The sequence below is a fragment of the Solea solea genome, chromosome 2 (genome assembly GCF_958295425.1).
Source record: "Solea solea chromosome 2, fSolSol10.1, whole genome shotgun sequence".
NCBI lineage: Eukaryota > Metazoa > Chordata > Actinopteri > Pleuronectiformes > Soleidae > Solea > Solea solea.
In genome coordinates, this window is record NC_081135.1 from 28,330,049 (window position 1) to 28,345,999 (window position 15,951).

Below are 15,951 nucleotides of genomic sequence, written 5' to 3' on the forward strand. Positions count from 1 at the left end.
CAGAGAGCAACCTCTGAGATTTTATTATTTTAAATTGACTTTACCACCTAAAGCAAGAGACTCCTTCAACCCAGGACCCATTGACCCGCAACCACACATCAAAAACCACTGTACATGCACATGATGCAGCCCAACACAAAAATACAGACACTGCTACTTTCGTCTTGTAATGATTGACCTGTATTTATACCAAGTAAAATCTTGGTAACTTTATGTTTTTTTTCCCCCCAATGATTCTGTGATAAATGTTATTTTGACAAGTTAGTTGAATGTGTTGACCCTGAGGAGCAGTTTAACTGCTTGCATTCAAACCAAACAATGACAAACGATCACAAATACAGTTAGCTGCTGGAGTGGTTTACATTTAGTGTTCGACAAAGGAACCACATGTCATTTGTTGTACTGCAGTGAATCTTCCATTCTATGACATTTGTTATTGAGAATTAAATGTGGTTTATGAATCAAGATATGACATATTTGGCAGTGACTGAGGTGCACAGCCTGACCTCCCGTGTGGCTTTGTGTAATTTGATTGGTCTGTGATCTGTCTGCATCTTGCATACAGATGCACTTGAAAGAATGATCAAGTGACTTTAAATCTTATATTTGATCCTCAGCATTAGTATCGCCCTCTAGTGGTACAAAACGAGACCAACCTTTTCCCATCCTGGTAGTCATTCAAAACTACTGTCTGACCATAGGAAACATTTTTTACCACATGCCTAGACGCTGGAACAACGGCAAAACTATGAGAAAAAACGTGGTCGTCATGCCCCAATTAATGAAGCTGCAAAAAAGGGAAAGAAAATAAAAGAGGTGGAGAAAGAAGAAAGACGAAGAGTATATAAAATACTTTCAGAATATTGGTTATGGTAGATTACTATACATAATGGTGTTATAACAGCAACACCGTGTGACAATACAACTTGACATTTTTCAATTGTTTCCTCTAATATTGTACAGAGCATTGTGAAGACCCAGTGTATACACTTGTTTGGAATTTACACACTAATCGCAAAGTCTGTGCAAAGCTGAATTTCAATCCTAGGAGAAAATGATAATCTTGGGTTTCATTTTGGCTTGAACTTCCATTAAGCCAATATAAACATAATGTAAATGTGGAAATATTGTAACCCCAGCCAAACCTTTTTTTTCCCCCTGTGGCTGATGGATGAAAGACCTTTCCCACAGTGTAGTTGCAGCGAGGAGCCAGTGAGTGTCAGTGCCTCATCACAGACGGCAGGATCTCACAGGCTTCCACTTTGTCTGCTCTGCTCACTAGTTTTCAGCCTGTAGATGAAACTCTTAACTGCTGGTGTTAGTCCAAAAACTGTCTCTACCAACATGAATGTTGGTGTCCTGAATTAGACATTTCATTTTCAAAACTTTTAAATGTACATATCGCAGCAGAACTGTAATCTTAGTGGTATTATAGCATACCATTGAATATAAAAGTGTTACAGAAGACATAGTGTAACATCATATAGCTCGATAGGAACTATAACTGTCAGTTGTAACTGGTGAGTTGGTTTTTCTCCCCCTTAAAAGAGATATTAGGGGTCTCTCTGGTTAAATGAAGGATAAATAACTAAAAGAATAAGGTATTGAATTGCTGATAAATTAAATAATTAAATCATTTTGAATAATTGAATATCTCACTAATATATATGTGCGTTCACATTTATGAATTATTCATTGTAATGCCATACTGTCAGCTCACTTATTAGCCACAGTTGTACTTTCTTGTCTGGGATATCCGTAGATTAACCTTGCCTCTCTTTCAGTCACGATGTGTGGCAGACCGAGCCAAGTTTCCTCTAGACTGGACTAACCTACACCTAGACTTTAAGATTAATGTCCTCTTTCTCTGTTTGGCTAATTAGCAGCCACTGCCATTATCACAGATTCTCAGGATTCAATCACTTTGTCCCTGCAGGCTTTCACTGACACTGAGAGAAATTAGCCGGCAAACATATTAACAGTGATCTTCATTAGAGGGCTATTTGCTTTGTCCACTTTGTATGGAAATTACATTTTTGTTATTTTAATTGGTTGTACAGGTTCCTCATTCTGAGCTATTCTGTTATAGGGCCAAGAGGAGACAATGTCAGACGATGTGTGTGCTTGCTTGTGGCCAGTCGGGTCATAGATTTGGTTGAGCATACATTTTAGAGGCCATGTAGTCAATGGGAGGTCCTACGTTAATAACTAACTTTGCATTTTTGATTATGTGTTCTCAGCACCAGCGACCCTCATGTGGAGGATAAAGCAGTAGTTTTTACGGGAAGTTATAACACTGATGGTAGTAATTCTCAAAACCAAGCTACATTGTCTCCTTATTACCAGATATTTTATTACCTCTGTTATTACCAATGTGGAAATTGCATTAAAATTAGAAATGAGATGGAATTGTCATAATATTACCTCTCTAAACTAGTACCACATTGTTCCTGTACATAAATGTCAAGGGTTACCGAGATGCTCCTGAAAGGAAATGGGGCGTTCTTTGAATCTGCCTCACAGCTATATTCCTCTTTGTAATTTCACAAAATAATAATACTGCAGAAATAATGGTGAGATAAGATAACTGGGTTTGATGGTCACTGAGCAGTGGGACACTCATTTTTGTAGAAGAGTTAATGGAACTCTTTAGGCCCATCGTTTTAACATGCAGCTAAATGTGCACTGTATGAATTTGTGTAAAAAGAACATGTTACACAAACAATGCAGACAGTCCGGGATGTGACCAGCAGTTATCGTCCACCCCCTGTGTTCTTTGATACACACATTATACGACCCATGGGACACAATAAGACAAAAGCAATCAACTCATATCGTTGAATTAACAACATATTGCTGTGTTGTGTTGCGAAAGCAATTAAATCCCGCCTCATGATACAAATCCATGCACATAAACATGCAGCCAGTCTCTCTCTCCCATGCAATTAAAGTGGCAATGGCAGTTTTCTGCCGTGAGAAAAAGATTGCTTTTCAATTGGCATGACTCTTTTTCAGTCCACACTGCGGTATTATGTATGCTAATGCAAGCTGTAAAGATGGATCTGGGGTTGAGGGGGAGCCCCTGAGCAATTATACAGCCTCAGACCCTGAACAAGACATTGTGTCCCTGGGCATGGAATGGGCTCTTTCATATATTTTTTAAAATATGCATTTGATACTTCTTAGAGATAACACTGTAAAAAATAAAATAAAATAAATGTAAAGCCGAACTTACATCTCAGGCTTAGTAAGGCCTTTGATTTGGCTCTTTCATTTCTGTGATTCATTTTTCCTAGATTTCAGAGGTCAGTGAAGAGCAGTTACCATAAAGGGTGGAAGAAGAACTGCAGCGCTTTGACCAGAGGACATCTGGCAGAATTTAAGTGAGGCACATTATTGTTGACTGGCCAAACGGTTACATTGCCACAATGTGTCATTGTTACTGTAATTACTTGATGAAAACCTTAATAAAAAACATGTTTAGCTCCACTCCGATTATAGTGACAATATTGTGGCATGATTATAATTTTAGGCCTTCCAGTTTCTCACCTCACCTTTCCCTTCCAAGCATGTAGGGAAAACATAGTCATCCAACATGGCGGGCCTCTTTAGATAAGATCCACTCCTGCTGTAAATGTAATGGCTTCATTCTGTTATAACAACAAAAACAACAATAGTTGCTTATTTGTCTCTAGTTTATTTTTGGTCTTGAGTTCATGGCAGTAGTCCTCCAGTTCCACAGCTCAGCTATAGTCAGTACTACACCTATACTATAGCCCTGCAGAATTTATCCTCGTAATAACTTCTACTGTTTAAGAGCCTCTAATAGCTTTGTCAGGTTATATTTATTAGATTAATTTCTACAGATTAAACCCATGCATGAATATTTTAACGTTTGTCCCTTACATACTGTACAAGGCCTTTGGGGAAAGTGCACGAAGCAGTGAAGTAAATTCACTCCATGGATCGTGTCTTAGAACTTTTAATAATGTAAATGTATAAAAGATATTCATAGTGTCATCAGGCTTTTAGATTACTCTAATTATTGTGGTACTAAAATATAAATGGGATTTACTGATTATCGTACATTAGATGAGAATAACAATGATGAGGCAGAGCAATTACAAAGTATTGTATTGTATTGTGGCTTTCAATGTTCAAGCTCCATTTTTGTCTGAAAATATTTATACTGTATAATTTTAAATAGCATTAGACTGGTCAAACCGATCAGTAATATTCCCTGCAAGATCAATTCAATTGTCAGAGCTTGACTTGAAACAGGGACAAAAGGTCAGGCTATTTTAACCTATGTCATATACAGTATACTATACTTGCAAGCTATTTGAGGAAGTTAAAAATTGTTGGATAATTCCTTCATTGCCCAGGAATGCGAGTCTAATACCATGTTTTATCAAAAATCCTCTTTTTGTAGTACACTGACTTTGCCTATGACCAGAACATGTTCAATGTGTAATGTAACAACAGTGTTCTTGTGTGGATGAAACCGTCCTCCTGATTCTCTTGTCCTGTTTTTTTGGATCAAGACCCATTTAGTGAACTCCACCTCGAAGTGATATATGTGCAGCCCCTTGAGCAGACATTGGGCATGATAGGAAGTTGATTGCCCCCATTTAAATCTTTGAAATGGTTACTTCAGTTGCGTCAAAGCTCCTAAAGCCCTCTTTTGCAGGCAGATGAATTGACTCAGTGTTTAACAGATGGATGTCTAGGCCAGCCTCTATAGGAGCTGAATGCATTAACACAGTCCCTGACAGTGAAGTTTGACCTCAACTCCCACTCACAATACACACAACATTCCTCTTATGGCGCTTTTCCACTACATAGTACCGCCTCGGCTTGACTCTGTGTGGTTTGGTTAGTTTTGCCATTACAATATAGTTCCTCCTCAACGTGGGCGGAGTCATCACAGCACACACACAAACTAGTGACTTGTCAAGCAGTTATTTTCAATGCACTGAATCCTTAGAATCAGTTAATCCAAAATATTTGGTCAGTTTTTCTTCCATGACCGGAGCGCGGAGGGTTGTGATGCGGCTTTCAGCAGTGCTGCCGCTAAATACACCAGACTCCTCTGTTAAATATTTGTGATTTGCGATTAACGCATGTTTTCAGGCTTTTTAAGGCTTTTTAATTGATCTACAGTTCGTCATTGTTCGCTTTGATTCTTGTATCGTACGTCTTGCTCATGCCGCTTCACTCTGACCAATCAGTGGCCGGCAGTCTGATGACATCACGTGTTCCTTGCCTGAGCAGGTACTAATAAAAAGTACCAGATACCAGGTACCATCGCTAATGGAAAATAAATATAACCGTGCCGTGCCGAGGCGAGTCGAGTCACGCTGGGACCATGTAGTTGAAAAGCTCCATTAGTGTGTGTATGTGTCTGTATAGATTTATTGAACGCCAATATATGTTGATATTAAACATCTGTGAATTAAATTAGGGATATGTATTGTCTTTAATGGAGAATTTGATTGGTGTAGTGTTAAAGCTGCAGTAGGCAGGATTATATATAAAATAGTAAATAGTAATTAAATAGGTGACTGAATGTATACAACAATAACAGAGATTTTACTTTTGGATTACTTGACATTTTGAGAGCATGACAACAGAGCGGTAGAAGGACAGAATCATAAAGAGGAGAGGAGGGTAATTCTGTTGAGAGGCTGTATTTTAGAGACCTTCATCAGCGACCCTGGCGGTGCTGTAATTCCTGCAGCGTTGAGTCATGTGGGATGTTCCTACGTAGTCTCGGGGCCCAGCAGCCCTTTTTTGGGAATGTCATGTTTTAACAACTCCAATGCCTTTTAATTCCCGCTTCTGAAAGTCTGGAAGTATTGGAATGTGTGTGAGGCAGTAGGCCAGACTCTGGTGTTTGGAAATAAACTGTCTGTCCAGTCTGATTGGCCTCATTCTCAGGGATCTGGGAGCAGCAAGTCTGCCATTACACAACACACTCACACATGCATGGACGGGCAGGCGTCCATCCACACCTTACACAAACGCTTCTCTCCTTTCAGTGCATTCCCGTTTGCATTTAGGCTTAAAACATGCATTTATATTCATGTGCCCATCACAATTATACTACAAATAACCACACTTTACAAAATACATGCACAGTAAAGACATATATCTCTTTGTGAGTGCTGAGATAGAGAGAGGGAAGCTAATTCTTTTTTTTTTTTTTGCTAATAAAATTTCCACAGAGGCACTGATGAGTCTGGTGGAGTCATTGCAATTCAACTGCAGGAGGCTCCTGGGAGACTGGCAGAGTTAATGAGCCATGTGTGTTCATATTATCATCTGTTTGTGCGCAATTGTTTATGTTTGTGTGTGTGTGTGTGTGTGTGTGAGTCTGAAAGGGAAGTCTAGTAGAGGAGTGTGATGAAATAAGCTACAACAACATAAAAGGAACCTAACTGATCCCTGAAGGCACAGTGTTAGGAAAGTGACAGGAATAACTCAAACCTCCCACATCCAGGCAAAAAACATTGGCAACCTCTCAGCTGGTCATCGTCTTCATGTTTGTTATGAAAAATGTGGATATGTTCATGGCTTTAAAAAAGAAAAGAGGATGTTCTCTCTGAGCTTCAGAAACAGGGTTTGTGAAATATTATATAAATATTGTATAACTGGAAGGCTCGTCGCTCTCCTCATCATTCCAGAATCAGGCAAGAAGTGGAAAAATTCCAGACATATTTTGTGTCAAGGATATAACAACATCAGTAAATATCTTTGATTACATTCTCCAGTCCTTACAAACCCACCCCTTCCTCTCAGGACGGTATTTTAAACTTCACAATGTGCAGCTCTCCAAATTGTTGTCTCCTGATTATTCTTTTTATTTTTCCCACATCAAATAAGATACTTTCCGGACATTTATCAGCTTGGTTCAAGCTGGTCAAGATCAATGCGGCCCTTTTATTGCTGTTTCAAGTGTTTACTTTAAAAAAAAAAGTCATACAAAAACATCCCAGGGGTTTAAGTCAGAGTCTCCTTTGACTCATCACTAGGTTTTTGTTCTTCTCTTGTTCTTATTTTACCACACACACCAGGACTTTTTGAACAAATGTTGGCTTAACTGCAAATTCAAGAGAATGTAGGATGAGAATTTAGAGGTATAACAGTAGTGTTTGTGTGTGTGTGTGTGTGTGTGTGTGTGTGGGTCTTAATGAGATATAGTTTCGGAGGAGCTGGTTAAGTTTAGAACTAAGATTTGAATTGTGGTTATGTTAAGGTGAGGGTTAGGCCATAACTGGTTATAGTTATGTATAATTACTGACACCAGATGAAACAACACACTCTTCATCAACATACTAGTTAATATACATGTAAGATGAAGAGAATGATGACAGTGGAGGATTATAGGATGGAAAGAAAGAGTAAAATGGCAACCTACCGGCCTAAAGAGTTCAGGCATACAAAGTTCAGTCTGGACTCAAATCATAGACTGCTATTCATCTACATTACTTGATTATTAGTTTGACCAGAAACACAGCAGAAAGCACAGCTGCACACCGTCCCAAGTGGCTGAATGTACTTGGAGTTAAATCATGTCTCTGTCCATGTCAAGTGTGCAGGGGTCAGTCTGAGAACATGGAATATGAGTTGCATTGTCACACTCTGAATAGAATTTGGAGTAGACCAAATTCAAATGAATGAAAAAGAGGTTTGAAAAGTTACATGTACAGTTGTAGTTTCGTGGTCCTAATTAAAGCTGACATGTCGACCGAAAGGATTTGTTTTATAGTAACTGATTACAGGGTGAAAATATGTGCAAAGAGTGGAACATTCGTTTAGCCTGGAAATTAAATGAATATCAAGATACAATATATATATGTATATATATATATATATATATATATATATATACATATATATATGTATATATATAAAGAATCTGATGCTGATGAAAGTCGGCTTGTACTCTTTCTTCATCTCCTTTCCCTATGATATTAGCTTGCAGCATAGTAACTGATGTTTTACCTCCAATTTCCTCCTTCCTTTGTGTTAAAGATGCAAAGTGCACCTTTTTTTTCATTTTCAGATTTCAGAAAAAGGAATCAGTATTGTCATTGTTTTCATTATCATCATCATTATGATTTCTTTAACATTAAGATTTAGTTTTTAAGCCTTTTGAATGCTAAAGATTGTTTCAAAAAGCCAAACTGGTACATTGGAGGAGAAATATGTAATCAAACAGTGGGTCCATTTTTCCCCGGAGCTCATTTGCATTTCCCTTGGTGTGAGCAGCTCTTCTTCACAAACTCTTGCCCTCACTTACACACACAGGACACACACATGCACAGTGAGTGGTGTGCGTAGGCAGACAGAAAGGAGAGGAATCCTTGATAAGCCAATGGTCTAGTGGAGGGCACAGAGAGAGGAATGGCAGCTATGTTGGGCATTCACAACATTGTGTGGTGTCACTAAACAAAGCCTTCCCTTCTCCCGCCTGTCAAAGACACCATTGTGGCACAAGGAGAAAGCCTTTATATCACATACACATTCCACAGATAAATCCAACCCCACACCACCACCACCACCACACACACACACACACACAAATAAAATAACCAACCATATACAGTATGTGTATCACCTACCTCATGACCCATACTATAACTTTGCACATCAACTTTGGTTTGCACAGTTTGCACAACATGCACAGCTCATGTTCTTTTCTTCATGATATCTCAACAGAGTTTATTTTTTCCTACATGTCAGATACTTATAATTCATTGTATATAAGGGATGTCTATTTCCTTTCGACTGCATTTCTAGTCATTCTGCCCTTATTGTGTGCTCTTTTTATTACTTTCACTATTTATCTATTTGAACTATTTATCTATTTCTTTTGACTGATCTTTTGACTTTTGACTAACTTTCATTGCACAGAGAAACATGTTTTCATACTGTACACATGACTATAAACTCTTTGAATCTTGAAGCTACATCGTTTCCATGCATACACTCACTCACGCATGCATGATCACACAAACATAAGCCTTACTTCAAAACATTATAATGATGCGTATGTACACTCAAAGTTTCCCCTCTTTTACTTCCATCTCTCTGGGCCTCTGGCTGGTTGTGTTGACAGGATGGAAACTTCCAGCAGAGAGGCTGGCATTCCCAGTATGGAGCCCCAGTGAGAGTCACCTGTGAGGGAGGGGAGGGAAGGGGAAGCTCACTGGAAGTCTGGGAAGTTAATGACAGCTGACACACTCACAGGGGGGTTGACAGCGTCAGTGTATGTGGGTTGTTCTGAGAGCAGAAGCCACATGTGTGTTTGTGTGAGAGAGAGCGGGATAGAGAGATAGAGAGAGGAAGGGAGTGTGTTGTCCTCTTCCTGTTGCTCTGACGAGCTCCTGACTGCTCCTGCCACCTCCACCTCGGCCACAAAAGACTCATGGGAAGGTGGACATGACAGGAGGGTGGGACTCCCATATGTCTCGTGTCTGACTTTGCAGAGTGACTCTGCAAACACCTGTCAATCACTGTCAGGGGTGGACGAGAGCTTACAGTACAGCTGGAGATTTGATTACATGTTGATATGTTTGCAATATAGATGTTGAAGTATAAGTTATTGGCAGCAGATTTGGGCTCAGTAGGCATTATTTTTTTTTAGCAGAGTGACAGCAAGGAAGACATGCTGATGTCACTTTATAACGTTGTATATTTTGTTTGTGCTCAGCAAACCCTATTGTAGTTTTTTAGTTCAACTTTTTTTCTGAAATTTAAGCACACCTTTATAGAAAAAAACACTATAACCAATAAAACTGACATTATGAAGTTGGGTGTTACTCTTTAGATGAAGACAAGGAATGAAGAAAGAGTCACACACAGGAAACAGTATGATAAAATATACACTAAACCAGTGTAATCCCGATGGTTTCTGGATTTTTAGAAATGCATTTATGGAGAGGAGTGGGTGGGCAGCTGCTGACAGGTTGAAAGTTTTTGGGGCCGGCTCGCCTGTCAGCCTCGTAGAGAACCTCCCAGCATGGGGGTCACCATCACAGAGGAAGCTCCCAACTTCACTTCCCCCAGGTTACAGTGACGGGACACAGTGGGTCTCTCGGCTTGGACAAGACGTCCCACTGAGCGGCTCTTTGGGCGCAGGGTGCCTGGCTAGATTGGTGGACAAAGACGGAGACGGTAGGGGCTAAGTACAAGGACAATAGTGGGACAATAGAGAGCCGGTAGGAAAGTGGGGAATTACCTGCCAATTAGGCAAAGTTAATGTGCAAAATGATGGGTGTCAACCTGTCAGAACCCAGGGAGGTGGGGGATCAGCTGGATAAGTACCATGTTATCCCTCAGATTACACTGTCTACACACATGATCACACACACACAGATAAAGAGCGAGGGAAAGTGAGAGTGTATGGACTTTACCAGTAAATGCAGTGTTTATAATCATATTAAACGGGATACATTTTTTTGGTTATTTATTTTAAGCCTCCTTAAGGGATTTCTATGGCTGTAAATCAATTTCCACCCCGAAAATTAAACTTTTTGATCTTGCAGTACCCAAAACACCTATATTATTTGTTATTGTTCAGTGCCACCTCACTGGTCACTGATAAACAGTATGCATTTTATAGGCATGTTGCAGTTCTAACACTTGTGCTTATAACTGCAGACACATCTACTGTATCTGCTACACAGCTTGCGTCTCTACATTTTCCCCAGGAATCCACCCTTTGTTGTTTTAATTCTCGGAGGAAACCTGGACAGATAAAGTAAAAAAAAAAAAAAAATTGGGTCAGTGGTTCAGGAATGTCCCTCTGTGTCTGTGGTATGTGTGGTATGGCCATTATGGACAGCATGTGACAGTAGCAGCAGGTAGGGGTAGGGTCACATAACACAGGCACGGATGATTGACAAGCAGGTGGCAGAGTAAGGGATTCCACACTGCTGGGTAACTGTTGATTCAGCTCCTTTTCAACTGATTTTGTAGCATTAAATAGTTGCAGTATTAGAGTGAATGTGTGGTGGAATAAGATTTTATTATGGGTTCTATTGTATTGATTACATGTTTTATTAAGTTCAGTAAAATTAGATTATCACTCCCAGGAGATTATAGATGAGGATTGATCAGCAAATACCAGGTGGATGTTGGAGTAGTGGGGCTAATGTATGAGCAGCAAGGTTTGTACGAGGCAGCAAATGAAATAACAGGCAGAGAGAGAGAGAGAGAGAGAGAGAGAAAGAGAGAGAGAGCTGGATGGGAAAGTTTAAATAGACCGCCAAATTAGAAGGGTGTGTTTGGTATGTGAGGCGTGTATGCGGCGCAGCTCCAGTTGACTGTATGAACTACCACACAGTCAATCCATCAACCTAAAAACAAATGTCCAATCTTCCTTGAGATTAAAGTCAGTGTCATTCTTAGTCATTTGTAGTTGTTAAAATCCTATTGATTTCACAACTGGCTGCAATCGCTGTCTAATCCCTCTCAATGAAAACAGTTGTCGATTTGTATGGAACATCGTTTTAGTCAATTTGATGCTGAAGTAAACACTGTGTGTCAGGGAGAGAGACAATGTGTGTATGTGGGAGGTTAGTAAGATTGAACTGAAGGATACAAATGAAGTAACAATAGAGGGAAACCAATGCAGTTTTGATGATGATTATAAGAAATGATGTTGGCAGAGAAACAAGAGCAGAATCAATTTCATACCCAGGTGTCCACCCTGCTGTACAGCACCACATAACTACTGTATATCTGCTGAGCACATAATAAATGGATTGGCTGTATTTCCTGAGTCGTTAAAGCACTCTTTTTCACAGACAACAACACCAGAATATTACATCTACACAGACATAATGCTACTACTACTACTACTACTACTACTACTGCTACTATTAGACAATAATGATAATAAATCACAGTGTTATGCTTAAAACATCTAATTATTCTATCTGGTCCATAATGGTTACTAATGTAAAGTAATACTGCAAGTCATTTTCCAATAATTTAGCTGAAATTAACTTTTTTCTGTTGCAATTAAAACAAATGCAGAAGTGTATTGTCCCTTTTGTAAGATGACCATTACACCATCAGGCTTGAAAACTGAAGTGTTGAATATTTTGGTGTCACAACTTGGTGAGGGCTCACTACTACTGTAAGTGATGACAATAATAAAAAAAAAAAAAGAAGTCTATTAGCTACATTCCAGAAATAGCACTGCTGGGTTGTATAAAGTCATAAGAGTTGAATCACCACTGCTCTCAGTGCAGGCGGAGCTTCAGTGGAGCAGCCTGCAGTGGAGACTGAGCAGGGGAAACAGGTGTTGGTTGCTAAATGTGCTTTCAGTGAGCACAGGAATGACAGCTATGTACTGGCCTCTGTGGTTACTGGCACATTACCCAGAGCAGAGCTGACAGAAACAGCCTACTGCTGCTGTTGTCGCTGCTGTTGCTGCTGCAGCAGCTGCAGTAACGCAGGCCTTTATGAATGGACGTGTCTTAATCTCTGATGAAAGAGGACTTTTAATTTAGTTAATTGACCTGGCGATAAACAACATGTTTAACAAAAAGGCATGAAGTGTTGTGTGGCTGGAAGATTGTTCATATAACAATAGAAATGCCCAGTATAATCTTACAGTCTGGTGATATTTATAGTGTTATATTCATAGACCCTCCCATGACTTCAAGCATGCGTTTAGCATTGGTTCCTCCGTTTTTCATTTTACTCATTTTGAGTAGTCTCAATGTGAAATAAAAAAAATAAAAACTAAATCAAATCTATCCTTAGAAGTCATCTTGTATCCTGTGGCTGCTCTGTGTGTGGGCAGGCAAAGGAATGTGGCTGGCCTGTGTTATGGGTGGATGTCCATGCTGTACATTGTAAACAGGCATAAATGTTGATCTTTTCCTGCGGTGTAACTGTGTATTAAATTCTGATTTAACAACCTGCTGCCCTCGGCTGCTGGAGCTCCAGCAGATCTGCTTGCCACAATCTGGACAATGGACTTCTATCCCTCATGCCATATAGGACGACAGGAACGGTAAAAGTGAAGCCATGTGATTGCGGGAGTAATACTGTGACTGTGATTGAACTGGTGAATTCAAACCATTGCATTGAAAGAACTCGGTTCGCTTTACAGCTGTACATGAAATCAGCAAAATCAATATTTTCAATGGTTGTGTGTGATATGAGAACATTTTCTTTTGCGGTTATGCATTTGCAGAACATTTCTGCAGTTCCCCAGAGACTTTTCTCTCAGCTCGTTTTGGTTTTGTGGCCCACAGCTTTACTATTTGGTTCAGTCTCATGGCTCTCGTCAATAATTAAGTTTAAGTCATTTGGAGAAGAGAAAATAAGAGCCTTCAGTAAAGTTTCTCAAGATCTCTGACAGGCACACTCAAAATCATCTTTTACATTTCTTCTTCAAATAACTTTTAATGTATGGTGTAGTTAAAAACGTTGATGGGCTTGCAACTTTTGATTTTGTAACATTTAAATGTCCATAATTTGGCTATTTTTTACATCTTTTTTTTACTTTACTGCATTATTTTAACACTTGTATTACTTCAAATCTGTATCGATAAAGTGACATAAGTTAAGCTTTTCTTGTTGTTAAAAGGGTACAAAGGCAAAAAAAAAAAACAGAAAGTACTCTGTGTCCACTGTGTCCCTTGCCCTGTGTCAAAAGCCACTCTATGTCAGTGTTTGTCAAGCTGCTTCCAAGTGGCCAAAAATAAGTGATTACAGCTGAACAGGTTATTTAAAACATGCATCAGATCAACTGGCCCGACCTTGATGATCAAGACAGTGTTATTACAATCCTGAATTTACACACAATTATTTATACATTTGGCTTCTTTCAAGTCTTAACCATGAGTTCTGTTCTGCAAATAGCAAACGTGCGAACATTTGCATATTGACTACAGCTGTTAAACCTCACCGTTTTCTCCTCAGTGGTTCCTAATCGCCTTCTCTCTCCTGTGCTGTGACCCTTTTTCTCTATGGCATCATTACAACTCCATCCAATCTAAATTAAACTAAATTAAATTAAATTAAATTAAATGAAAGTGTAACGATCTACTCTAATCTTAGATGAGGAGGTTTGTAGAGATTTCACGTTAATCCTGTTTGAACCTCAATTACACAATTTCTTCATTGGACCCACAACATTAAGTTCATAATAGGTCATTAAGAAAACAAACACACATTTTGTAATAGTGTAATAGTAACACTTTCCTTGGGAAGCCAAACAGCCGCTTCTCTTCTCCTTGGGTGTCCCCCCCCCCACTCCTCATATTAACAAGGAATCAGGTATCATTTAAAACAGAGGAGACTCTGTGAATTGAGCGAGATCAGCAGTACACGTGTTCTGTGAAACTCCCAGCATGCTTCATTAGGCTGCCCTGTTGACAAAAACAAAGTGGTGAAAGCTGAGCCATTTGCTAATACCCCAAACACCCCCTAATACCTGCAAGAGGAGAGCAAATTAGCTCTAATTACCTCTGTTAACTGTAGGCATGGAACTGGCACATGGACGTGAGAAAAACGCTGTTTGAAGTAAAAAAAAAGAAAAGGGGGATGGAAGAAAAAAAGACTAAAAGGTGGAGGAGTGATCATGATATCCATAGGACTCTTTCATACTCTCCTCTCCTCTGACAGCTGTGTTATGTTGCTGATTGTGAGACTAATCATTTGCTCAATTACTCTGGAATGTGCCACTGGGCTGTGTTATGACTGATTCTGTCTCTCGTTTGCTTTCCTTTTATCCTTTTTTTGTGTGGAACCCTAAGTCCTCGTCCACTATTCAGCCACTGGTTCCTGTCTTTCCTTTCTCCCACAGTTTCTTCAGCTTCTTGTTCAGTTTGATTGGATCTTATTGAAATCGATGTACTCAATAGTTACATACAAGATATTCCTTTGAGACTTTATGAGGTCGGAGCTGGCGTCATGACAAAAATCAAGTGGCACCCGAGCAAATACGAATTCCAATTAAAAAAGAGACAATTACAAAGAAAATATTGCAATTCTCTGTTAAAGAAATGAAATAAATATTGGTTACAAAAGAGGCAATCATGACAATGGGGATTTGAGGATCCGAAATCCAAAATTGGCATCAGGGTCAATCAGTTTTCATTTGATGTTTGGATTGGTAACTCTGGACTAATGGTTCCCATGGAGACCAGAGACTCATTCCTGAGGAACTGGCTAAGGGTTAATATTTGAATTGTGGTTAGGTTAAGGTTAGGGTTAGGCAGTGACTGAAAAAATAGCTGCGCAAACCTGTGTGTGTGTGTTTGTGCCTGTAAAATAATAAAGTAAAGGAATACATTCCATTCATTTGGAACAATCACATTGTGTTTCCACACACACAATCAACCAAAGAACATTCACATCACATTATTGAGTTAGTAATTAAAACACAGTATAACAGTGTCATCATTTATTCCTTCGAAGATCCTGAATGTCAGCAAAAAGCGTTTGATATTAAACTTTAAATAGCATCAAATGCTACACATGCAACATTTCCTAAAGCTCTGGCCTATAGCCATTTATAATTGACATAATAATTCACTTCCATTCAGCTGACAGTATTTTCAGTGTTCTCACAACAGTGGAAGTGCCTGTGGTGATTCTGCAGGGCTACCAGTGGGAAGCCTGTTAGCATATAAGTACACTACATGCTGATGCAGAGGCTACATGCTAATGCTAATTAGGAGCTCTGAGGGAGAGGAGGGAATATCGCTTTAAAATTCACAGTTTTCTTCAGTTATCTCCACACTTCCCCAGACACTTCCATACATAGAAATGTGTTCATTAGACAATGAATTACTTATTTGTGACAATGAATAACTTTCCTTTTCTTTAAAATTGCAGCCAATTGTTTTACTTCTAAAGCAGTCTTTAGGAGTTTGAAGTGTACAGGGATTGTCACATATTCTCCTGGTTTTTAATGTC